This window comes from Schistocerca americana, chromosome 5 (assembly GCF_021461395.2).
Source record: "Schistocerca americana isolate TAMUIC-IGC-003095 chromosome 5, iqSchAmer2.1, whole genome shotgun sequence".
Taxonomy (NCBI): domain Eukaryota; kingdom Metazoa; phylum Arthropoda; class Insecta; order Orthoptera; family Acrididae; genus Schistocerca; species Schistocerca americana.
In genome coordinates this window covers 86,769,110-86,781,586 of record NC_060123.1, presented here as the reverse complement: position 1 = coordinate 86,781,586, position 12,477 = coordinate 86,769,110, and the positions used below count along the sequence as shown (strand labels likewise).

At 39.1% G+C, this 12,477-nt stretch overlaps 1 pseudogene; it reads right to left on the bottom strand.

The window, feature by feature from the left end:
• Nucleotides 1-11,691: 11,691 nt before the first annotated feature.
• LOC124616923 lies at nt 11,692-11,809 on the bottom strand (annotated as a pseudogene).
• Nucleotides 11,810-12,477: the final 668 nt, after the last annotated feature.

Genomic DNA, 12,477 nt, shown 5'->3' with positions numbered 1-12,477 from the left:
GAGAAACACTGATAGCTCCCTACCGTCTGCTTAGTGTGTGACAAGCTTCATCAAAATCGTTAGTTTAGTGGTTTCGTTTCTACTATTGTTTGACATATATACTTTGCTCCCTAGTTTATGTTAATACAGTGTGCAACTGTTCTCTTATTTTATTCCTTAATTTATCTGTCATTTGATGTTAAAGTGTTACCATTTTTGTCTGTACACGGAAACCGAAAAATAGCGCAATAAATAGCCGAAACTGGCAGCGCAATAAAATAAAAGTTTCGAAATTAGACGCACATACACACATGTCTCTGAGCACTATGGGACTTAACTTCTGAGGTCATCAGGCCCCTAGAACTTAGAACTACTTAAACCTAACTAATCTGAGGCTATCACACACATCCATGCCCGAGGCAGGATTCGAACCTGCGGTTGAAGCGGTCGCGCGGCTCCAGACTGTAGCGCCTAGAACTGCTCGGCCACTCTGGCCGGCGAAATTAGAAGTCTGAAAGGTATTTGATGTGTAAAATATGTATATGTGGACCTGCAACCATGGCCATCTAACGCCTACAAGGCAAGTATCTACGGGGGTTGTGGACTAGAGGTTCTACATTATTAGTGGGGCTTCATATTAATGACATTTCAAAGAGACACAGGTCGGTATCTAGTGTCTGTTTAGTGTGTGACAAACTTAATCAAAGTCGATCAGTTCGGTTGCGGCAGACGAGAAGTCTGCTGCATACGAATTTTTGTGCTCTGCCAGAATAAGTCTTTTACGAGATTTGACACAAACAACTGAGCTTGGTGCTGTAAATCTGTCTACTTACTAAATAAGTTCCTTTAGCAGCGGTCACCCAGGAAATGCAAACCACGTGAGTCCACATCATTGTGCACTCGTCCGTTCCTCTGCTCAGAGCAGTTCTACATCTTATCCCCTGCAATGTTGTGCTGTAGATAACCCTTTTGGAGTTTCGCTGAAATCTAAGAGCAGTTCTGCAATAAATTTAACTACCACTGAATATATCAATTTTGATGAAACCTCTAACAGAGCGTGGATACAGCTCAGAAACTCAAATCCACTACGTTCTAAAACGGCACGACAAGCTATTAGTAATGTTTGCAATGTTGCCATTTTGGTCCGAGCTGCCGGAGACGGCAGACATGTGTACGTGATGTGTACTTGCTTGTGTGAATGAGTGTGTGTGTGTTCCTTTTTCTGAAAAAAGCTTTGGCCGAAAGCCAATGTGAAAGTGTCTTTCAGTTCTGCCTGTCTGCAACTTAACGTATCATCTTCAGTGTAATTAACAATCTATCCTCTCCTTGCCTTGTTGATATTCCTACCTGGAGATTCCATTATTGGTAATATTCGTTGTTTTCCTTCCTTGTGTTGCGGCGGGGCGGGTCGTGGTATCACTATCCTTTAAACAATAAGTCCACCTACCTGAATAGGCTTCAGGTTGTCTGGAATTTCTCCGTACGATGGTAGATACAGGCTTAGGTGACAAAATCAGCGATCATGAAAATTCGACTAAATACCTATCAAGCGAAGGCAACATAATTATAGTATTTAGGTACTTGTTGAAACTTAATGAAACTATCGAGCATTCGAAATTCTTGCAGAACTTGTCAGAAAAAAGTTAAAAAGTTCCTTGAATTTTGATTATCCTCTTTATAACACAGGAAATGGCTATCAAGTCCGCATTTAACATCCGGACATCAATTTTTCGTTGTTATCGTGCCTGTTACAAATTCACACCCGAAAGAGGCCAGAAGATACTTAGTCCGACCCAATACTTTAAACGTCCTAAACAGTCATTGACCCACGACTACTTGCGAGTTAACGCAATCAGTCGTTCAGTAGAATTCTTGTAAAGAAGTTGCAACGTCCCCTTAGAACAATTTTACATGACTGTCCTCAAACTGACACACAATATTTTTAGCGCAACGCAATCTGACTTTCAAAAATCCCTACAAAAGAATGGCCCTGACTAACATTAACCAATACCTTTCACAAATCACTCACCTCACCAAAAATCTTCGTTACTCGAACTAGTGCAATACAGCGAGCGCCACTACTGCCAACTAAATAAAAGATTCAAACTACTGAAAGCACTAACTACTGATACGCATAGTTAGCAAATGAAAGATTTTGATAGAGAACAAACAATGTATTTACCTTAATAGTGTTGAAAAGTCATAATATACATAGCAGTTCATGACATCCAGTATTACAAATTTCAAAACTCCGCCATCTCTCTCCCCACATCCACTACTGCTTGCGGCTCACCTCCAACTGCCTAACGCTACGCGCTGTTCACATCCAGCTGCCCAACACTACAATGACAGACAACAATGCAAACTAGCCGCAGACTGCACACAGCACAGCCAGTGATTTTCATACAGAGCGCTACGTAACGTTGCCAACAAGAAAACATAAACAGCCTACTTACATAGCCCCCATGTTCCCCACAAAAAATTTTACAAATTGTTTTGGGCAGTGCCCAATAATGATTTGATAAAATTTTTCATAATTACAATAACAAAGATATCAAATGCACACACTTATTGATACAATGTTGGTCAAAATCTAAAATTTTCTCACAGTCCATAGAGACAGTCCTGATCATTCATCACAGTAAAATTGCAGTGCTTTTCTCAAAGTCTGAGCAGTAAAAGAAAATGCACACGAAAGTAGTGGATTTCCATGCAGTCTTGAAGAAGTTGTGTTGTCCTTCCAACGGAAAGACAGTGCTGTCTCTTGACATGCAGACAGGTAATGGTCCACAACAGAGTAAACCCACGACAGAGTCAGTCGAAGTTTTGAAGAATATTGGTAGGTAGGTCATCACAGAGCAGACCCACTGTAGTCCTGGTAGATATTACGGTATTGGTGGGCCACCAGAGGTGCAGACCCACTGCAATCCTTGTAGAAATAATGGTATTGATGGATCATCTAAGGTGTAGACCCACTGTAGTCCTTGTAGAGATGGCCAGCAGCCATCTGCTGCGACTGTGCAGGTGCACAATCACCATCGAAGAGTCTTGCGGACAATATAGCAAGTCCATAACCACCACTTGTGCATTCACAAAGTTTTTGGAATTGTCCTTAGAACCAGCAATGCTGTTATCCAGTCCCTTGCTGAATTATTAACACATGTGCAAACACTAACAGTCCATACTTCTCACATATTGTCCATATTCTATGACCAACAGAAATGTGTGCATGAAATGGAACTTACAAGTTAATAATATGATGAACTGATGTCAATTACAATTTTATAAAATAAGAATACAATTACAAAGGTACAAAATACATCATTAAAGAACATAACAATACAGATAACATTTGTAGTACAGGCTTTACAAAAGAATCGAAATAACATATACATCAGTGTTACAGCAATTACAGCAATTATGACATGAGTACATACATAAAAGATCAGAATAACTTTCGAAACATCAACTTCACACATGAGCATTAAAACAGAACAGAATAAATAATGTCTAAACATCTTTACAAAGAAAATAACATATTATCAGAAAAATTCTACAACACAACTCTTATTAGCTAAACACATTAAAACAGGAAAAACACAAATTCACATAGTGTAATAACACAAAAATGCAGGACAGGGTTTGTTTTTAGTGTGACATTTGGTACTGCAGTCCACCCCAAAACTTCATTCCATATATCTTTCCTCTCATTTCAACATTTGTTTCCACAAAAAAATATTATCCAAGCATGCTTTCTGTATTTATACATTCACACATTCCTTACCTCATTATTTATTTTCTATTATCTTACCTCATCATTTGTTTCCAAGAAAATCCTACCTAAACCTGTTGTCCCTAAACCCTACTTTTTTGGCTCATATCCTCTTTAAAAATACTTTTTTGGCCAAATCATTTTCTTATAGCTTCTCAATGCATTTCTTCCAATTCATCACAACTTGTTCTCTTATATGGCCTACTCCATCTTAAGCTAACTTAAATCTACTGAGCTCAGATGCTAAACTAAGGGACGAGGCAATGCAGCAGCACAAAAAAATTAACACAAGCAGTAATGACAAAAAAATGCAAATTGGCAAAGCAAGCAGCAGTATATCAAAGCAAATGTAACATTACAACTAATATAAGGCAATGTGCAGCAACAAGAAAAATAAATCAGTAGTAAAACTGGCTTAACAGAGTAATACAAAGTGACATTCAGTAGCCCTATGCCTGGCAAACAGCAGCAGCAAATGCAATAACTTATATCTAATCATGACAAAGCTCAAGCAGAAAAAATATTACACTAAAGACAACAATGCAGAAAATGTAAATGTCTATTCACATCTCAATATCTATGTCATTAAAGTGGTGCACCATAAGAAGTTATTCTACCAAAAAAATTACCAAGTAGTTGAAAAGAAAATTATGTATGCAGTAACTGTTATTAATCCCTTCTTATTGTTCTTTCCTTTCCAAGTGCTCCTTTTTCGAAGAACGTGGATCGTAAAATAATTATTTAATAGATCTGTTGACAGAAAGTGTTCACATTAGCAAATGCATTTAATTTTATTTTATAAAATCAATGCTGCATCACAGCTGGAAAACAGATGTCAAATGAAATAAACAACTACGTACAAAGCATAAAAATATCTTTCAATAGTCATGTGACATTTCATAAGTTAGTAAAAACTCTGTCAACTCTCATAGCAAGACGCTTGTCATAATCAGATGTGCAGATGTAAGTATCTTTCCAAGTAATGAGCGTGTCGTATTTGCAATGCTTTCTACAAGGGAATGTCAATAGCGAGGATAATGGCCTCTTTTTTTTCGCCACCTAATGGCTTTCTTTTGTCAGACGACTATCTCTCAGCTGGGCGCCAAAAACGCATTATGTCAGGATCACTTGCCTTTCTTACAGAAATATTTACGACAGCAGTTTCCACTACAGTGGCAGTCTCATATAAAAAAAATTTCACAGGTTGAGAATTTACGTCACAAATGTGTAGAAACAAAATCCTATAAACATAACAGGGTCCAAAAAATTTTCGCCGGCATTGTGATACATTCACGCATATACACACATTTCATAACTCTTAACGTACGATTCTTGGTTTCCAACATCCTTTTTCACAAACCAGAGTCCCTAACTTACTTATAAACACGTAATCACATTCCTCATATATGGTAGCATCATATTATTGATCATAAACATACCTCAACAGCATAATACACATCGTCGTCCTAATAATATCATAATATCTCAGTCAATTCTCAAAATCGTCGTAGCTTCCTCCAATAACTTCAAAACCTAAAAAAATTCTCTTCACATTTCAATAGTGTCATCTACCTCGAACGTATTTTAAAAATCATGCTCCCTTACCAAATACATCATTCAGAGCTCTCATAGTATCACAATGGTTCCGAAAAAATATGAACAGTTCACGAAGTACAGACGAAATACAATTTCAAAACTGTGAAGTTATCCAACTGTGTAATAGCGTAAATATCTGTCGCTGACTTAGTAAAAAAAAAAGTTTGTCTCTCTCAGTTAAATAATCAGATGGCTGTGTAATTTGTGTGTTAGAGGAATATGATACCGATGTGTAAAGTTGTATAAGCAAATACCATATTAGCTAGGGCTCCTTGTGCTTGCCAAACACATGGTACACAAAGTAGGCATGTACCCCCTGAGGATTAATGTAATTATACCCTCAGGTGTTACAGATTACAGCAATGGAATGAAATGTATCACGGAAAACCTTTGTATCATTGTAATTCAAAAATCTTTAAAAATAAATGTTTTAAGTACAAAATTAATCACTCAAATGCGTGTCCGGTAGCGCTAAATTGTGCGTCTTGTTGTAACATAATCTCTGTCATTACTTAAGGGTAAAAAATGTGCCAAGTGCCGTAATTATTGTCGTCCGTAAGCAAAGTTCTGTGGAAGTCAATGTACTTACCTCATGATAAACAAAAGTGAAATGCTTTGCTTATAGATATCTTACTTATTACGCTTATTGCCGTGATGAACGAAGTACTGTGCTGTAACGTATTGTTGTGCTACGGAAAAGGCAGTCTCATTGTAGCTACACCACAAAAGTTACTACTAAAACATGTTTTACTTTCCAGAATAATACAGAAAAACTGTGCAGATATAAAACAGAAACACTGCAAAAGCAACATTGTAAATTGTCACTCATTACTAGCGTCGTGATAAAATCGTGTAGCTGTCACATAAACTAACCACTGTGTCATCTGGTATCTCACTGAAAGTACTTTAAATCCAGAATGTATTTTCAAGTAAACCAAAATGTTCCATTAAAATCTCATTAGCAGTACCAGAATATGTTCTAAGTATGTAAGCCTTATAGTCATTATGTAATCGTGCAACTAACAAGCAAGAATGTACACACACAATAATACTGTGACGTCTGTTCACTATAACAATGCATTCGCAATTTCTGTTTAAATAAGTTCTCTTGGTTCTTCATTGGATATTTAACTTCAAACATTGTTGCATGGTAACAGTTTCTAAGTCTGACAATGCATACTAGAAATGTGAAGTGAAAAGTTTTATGGCAAAGACAAAGTTAAAAAGTAGATTATCTTTCAATAAACGGTTTTACATGTGAAATGTGGTGTAAACCTTTACTCTTCCTAGTACACAGAGTCTCAACCTGAACGCAATTATCGTGCAGTATACGTCGATAAAGAATACTGGAATTTTTCTCAAGGTTAGCGTCTATGTTATTTTTTTCTGAGCCTGCCGGCGCACGCGGCTGCCTGTGGTGCGAGTCATTGTCTGTCTCTTTGTTGGCGCACGTCGTCATTAGGATTAAGAGACCTAACTTTTGCATATTCACCTTGTCGTGAAGGCCCTGCCCTGTTTGAAGCTCGCCAGTTCTGATGGAATTCAGGTCTGTCGTTTTGTCGGTAGTTTACATATTTTCTTTTTTGTTGGTCATGTGGTGAAGAACTTCTCCTGGAATCGTAACTGCGTGGTAGACCATTGCGTCTGAAGTTATTCTGTCTCCCTTGATAATAATTATTTTCGTTCCCATATTGTCTGTTTCTATGGTTATCTCTGTCATATTCATTACTATGGAAATGCGATCTTTCTCTGTAACTATTACTCTGCCAGTGGTTGTCATATGGGTGGTGTCTGTTTTGTTCACGATTTGCGTTGTAAGAATAGCCTTGTCGTGTCCAGTTATTATTTCTTTCATTGCGGAATTGTGACAGATGTGACCTGTAATTGTTGTGTTCCTGTTTCCGCGTTCCGTGATTGTCAGTGTCAATTTCCATTTCTTGTAACAGTCCCTGAAAAGCTTCAATGTCATCTTTGCAACGTCCTGCCAAAATAATATGTCGTAAATGTTCAGGTAGTTTGATTAAGCAAATGCGGATGAGTTCTGAGGGGCTGTATGTGTTTGACAGGTACTGATTCTTGTGCAACATGTCTTCAAAATATTTCACAAGACTGGAAAATTCAGATTGTTCGAAATGTTTCATCATTATGATGCTATGTTTTACTCGGTCTTGTGTAGCTTGAGACCAATATGCTGAGAGGAAGGCATGATAAAATTCTCCTTCACTGTGGCAATCGTGAATGACCAATCGCATTCTTACAACTGGTTCATTCTCTAAATAGCCACACATAAATTCTAATCTGTGCTCTAATGACCAGTTGGGAGGAAAACAATGACAGAATTGATGGATCCACGCTTGTGGATGAATGTAGTTGCCAGAATTCTTAAATGTTTTAAATTTATGTGTAGTAATGAACAGCTTATAGTCAAAATCATCATGTCGGCGAGTCGCATATCGGTCATTGTTACGTCGTTTCGGCGGTTGCATTTCAAAATTCGTTGCACCTTGCCAATTTCTTTCATAATTTCCGAAATGCGCTGTGTTATTATTTTGTGGCTGTTCCGTATTTATATGTCCCTCTTCCCGTATTGGAGCGCGAGTGTCCTCTGAAATACGTAATTCTTGTACTACCTGTGTCAGCTGATCTTGTACTTCCCGGATTTCTCTTTGGTGTTGCGTATTAATTTGATTCTGACTTTGTTTGAATTTCCTAATTTGTTCACACTCTTCTGTGCCATTAAAGACTACCAGTTTTGTGTCATTTAGATTATCATCTACCTTCGTAGATAAATTATTTAGCTGATCTGAATGTTCAACTACTTTCTCTGATAATGAACTAATTTCCTCCATGTGTCTTTCTGAACCAATTTTCAGAGTATCTACTGTGTCCTTTAAGTTTTCCTGAGTTTTTGCAAGTTGCGTAACCGAATCGGTAGATCCATCTGAGTCAATTTTAGCTTGCAAGGTCTCATGGTTTTCACGAACAATAGTTTGCAGTTCTTTTATGGCTGCTTCATGATTCTGTAATTCATTTTCATGCCGCGAAAAAATAGGTTGAAAATGCTCACAAATTTGTGTTTTTACGTCATTACAGACTTTTTGACATTTCGATTCAATGTTATGTAACTCAGTAGTTAAATCTTCACGTGTTTGTTCAAGCGTGGTGTCTAACTTCCGAAGATTTTGTTCCATTGTGTCTAACTTTTGAAGCTTTTGCTGTGTTTGTCTCTGATTTTGTTCCACTAACTTTCGAAGATTTTGTTCCATTGTGTCTAACTTTTGAAGCTTTTGCTGTGTTTGTCCCATTTCTTGTATTAATTGTAATAACAATGCACTGGTGTCTGAAACATGTTCCTCAGTGCTTTTCGGCAGTGAATTTGCACCGGCAACATTCATATTTTGACAAGCAGAAAATGTGTCTTGACTTATTTAAGAAAATGGTGAGGACCCAAAACCTGAATCTACAGTATTTGCGAGATTGTGTCCTGTCATTTCGGATTCCTGAGGCGAGCTATTGCCGACCGATCGATCTATAATGCTTCTCTGTTCACTAATTGTTTCACTGTCTACGCCATTATTTGCCACCCGCTCCGTTTCCCTATGCACAATTACCAAATCACTAGTTTGAACATTAGTTAATTCACTACACGGTGGCGCTAACACACTGCTTTCGTCTTCACTGTCATTTCTCAGTTTGTTTTGGAGCCTAGTATTACATTTTTCACACGCCATTATTGTCACAATATTTCACATGACAATACAGAAAAGCACAATTTGAAGAGCAAAATAAGAAAACACATTAACATAACATCGAAAATAGTATCTAGTTAATTGCAAGCGCAGCTGCGAAATACTTGGTGCAAATCTACATGCATGCCTCAACAACAGTGAAAGACTGCAACTACAAAGGAGATTCTCTCTACAATTAGGCGCTAGCAATAAACAATAGCTACACTAATTACACAAACTTCAAGAAAAAAAATCAGAAGATTCCAGTTAGGTATCCTCGGCTAAGGGTCGACATATGCAACGTCCCCTTAGAGCAATTGTACATGACTGTCCTTAGACTGACACACAATATTTTTAGCGCAACGCAATCTGACTTTCAAAAACCCTTCAAAAGAATGGCCCTGACTAACATTAACCTATACCTTTCACAAATCACTTACCTTCACCAAAAATCTTCGTTACTCGAACTACTGCAATACAGCGAGCGCCACTACTGCCAGCTAAATAAAAGATTCAAACTACTGAAGGCACTAACTACTGATACGCATAGTTAGCAAATGAAAGATTTTGATAGAGAACAAACAATGTATTTACCTTAAGAGTGTTGAAAAGTCATAATATACATAGTAGTTCATGACATCCAGTCTTACCAATTTCAAAACTCCGCCATCTCTCTCCCCACATCCACCACTGCTGGCGGCTCACCTCCAACTGCCCAACACTACGCGCTGTTCACATCCAGCTGCCCAACACTACAATGGCAGACAACAATGCAAACTAGCTGCAGACTGCACACAGCACAGCCAGTGATTTTCATACAGAGCGCTACGTAACGTTGCCAACAAGAAAACATAAACAGCCTACTTACAAAGTCCTCGCCATAATGTCTCGCTATCTGGACGAAACACATCATTCGGAATTTATGTACGACTTGAAAAGTTCACACGCGAATATCTCATAAACTAAACCACTCGGAAAGCTCAAACTTTCAGAAAATATTCAATATTGTATTCGTTCTTCGTTGACGACACGAGAACAAATCAGACGTGCAGATTTCTTCATTTTGGTACAAATTTCATCAGCCCAGTTCAACATAGGTGTTTACCAGAAGACGGCTTTCGAGCGAGTATATCGACTCATAGATCTAATGCACTATGCCCTGTTCAAACGCGCTGGAAATGCTGAACTCCTATTGGCTAGTATGTTAAGCTGCCAACCAGATCACCTCCAGCACTTCTACCCTCGCGGTGTTTCTAATGTCAGCCAATCAATGTACCAAAAGTAATTTAACTAGAAATGTCGTAAATCCGAAACTAAATAAAATTTGACGAAAACAAAGTACAATTCTGTTCCACAATATAAATTACTAATAAATTTAACATTCAACTCCCCTTCCGGCTGCCCTTTACAAAATCAAGCTCACTGGGACATACGTCACAAATTCCCCTACAGCACAATAACTTTCTCACGCATACATTTACATAGTTTTCGTAAAATATCACATTCTCACTTTACGTATGTCCTCCATTCACTCTCTGTCTCTCCAAAACCCAATTACATAATAATGTTCCAATGTACTGTTAATTATGTCAGAAATCTGTGGCAATGAAACTAAAGAAAATTCCCGAGAATTAGATTGTGTGAACCTATCCCCTTCGTTGTAGCTTCAGCTGATACTGTAGATAAATACATTATAGTCCCTACTGGGATTCACAATGCGAGCACTGTCATTATGTGTTTTGGGTAAAAATTTTCGTCCCCAAAAGTATTGAAGTTACTGATTTGAAATTTTAGAAGTATGGTTCTGTTACCTATAGAATTTGGTACACCAAGTATGAAAAAGATGGATTAATATTTAATAGTACTTCTTCATATTCATAGAGAATACCTGTAACGTACAGTTCGGCGGCCTAGTAGCCACAGTCAGCCGTGCCAGTGTGACAACCAAAACCTACCTCTCCTCCGGGCTCCAAGGTAGGCTACGCTTTCAAATGTTCGGATGTGTGTAAATTCCTAAGGGATCAAACTGCTGAGGTCATCGGTACCTAGACTTACAAACTACTTAAACTAACTTACGCTAAGAACAACACACACACCAAAATGGTTCAAATGGCTCTAAGCACTATGGGACTTAACATCTGAGGTCAGCAGTCCACTAGACTTAGAACTACTTGAAGCTAACTAACGTAAGGACATCACACACATCCATGCCTGAGGCAGGATTCGAACCTGCAACCGTAGCAGCAGCGCGGTTCCGGACTGAAGCGCCTAGGACCGCCCGGCCACAGCGGCCGGCAACACACACACCCATGCTCGAGGGAGGACTCGAAACTCCGACAGGAGTGACTGCGCAATCCGTGACATTGTGCCTCAAACCACGCGGCCACTCCACGCGGCAGCTACGCTTTGAATAAGCACTCCGTCTTCACGCCACAAGTGGCCCATCGGGACCATCCGACGGCCGTGTCATCCTCAGCTGAGGATGCGAATAGGAGGGGCGTGTGGTCAGCACACCGCTCTCCCGGTCGTCACGATGGTTTTGTTTGACCGGAGCCGCTACTATTCGGTCGCGTAGCTCCTCAGTTGGTATCACGAAGCTGAGTGCACCCCGAAAAATGGCAACAGCACATGGCAGCCCGGATAGTCACCCATCCAATTGCTGGCCACGCCCGACAGTGCTTAACTTCGGTGATCTGACGGGAACCGGTGTATCCACTGCGGCAAGGCCGTTGCCCAAAGCTTTGAATGCAAGGTGACAACTCGTAATAATTTGCTACGTTACAGTGTGTGAAGCAAGTATACAATAACGTATGAAAATAGATGTAATGTAAATAACTTACATAAAGCATGCTTTAAACAAACCATAAAAGAGCCTCTAGTTTCAGAATAGCATCACAGGAATATAATAATTTGGAAGATATCGTAACAGCTAACTCCGTTTACCGTTTCGTGGTTTGTTTTTCGCTACTGTTGAGATAATTGTAATAAGACAATAATCAAAAACTGGACATCAAGCTATGATGATTCGATGGCGTCAGCTGTTTGTTTCATATTGCCATTAGATACTGAAATCACAACCTACGGGATAATTTAGTACATGATTCTAGGCTTCCGTCCCTTCACGGGACGATAAGAAACTACAGCATATAAAATAATACTGCTTCGAAAATAATCTGTAGTGCAGCTCTATTGTCGTGATATGAACTTTCCTCACCTCGTTCATTCATTGTGAGAGCACAGAATTTTGCCCTGAATGCATGGACTCCAGTAGAACCTGGTGAGGCGCTGCGGCAACCTCTTCGGGTGTGGGGGGCCGACTGGCCGCGTCCAAACGTCTTGTGGCAATTTGCATCACAAATCACTGTGGCGGTTACCAGGCGACGCGGCAGTCGGGCGATGCTG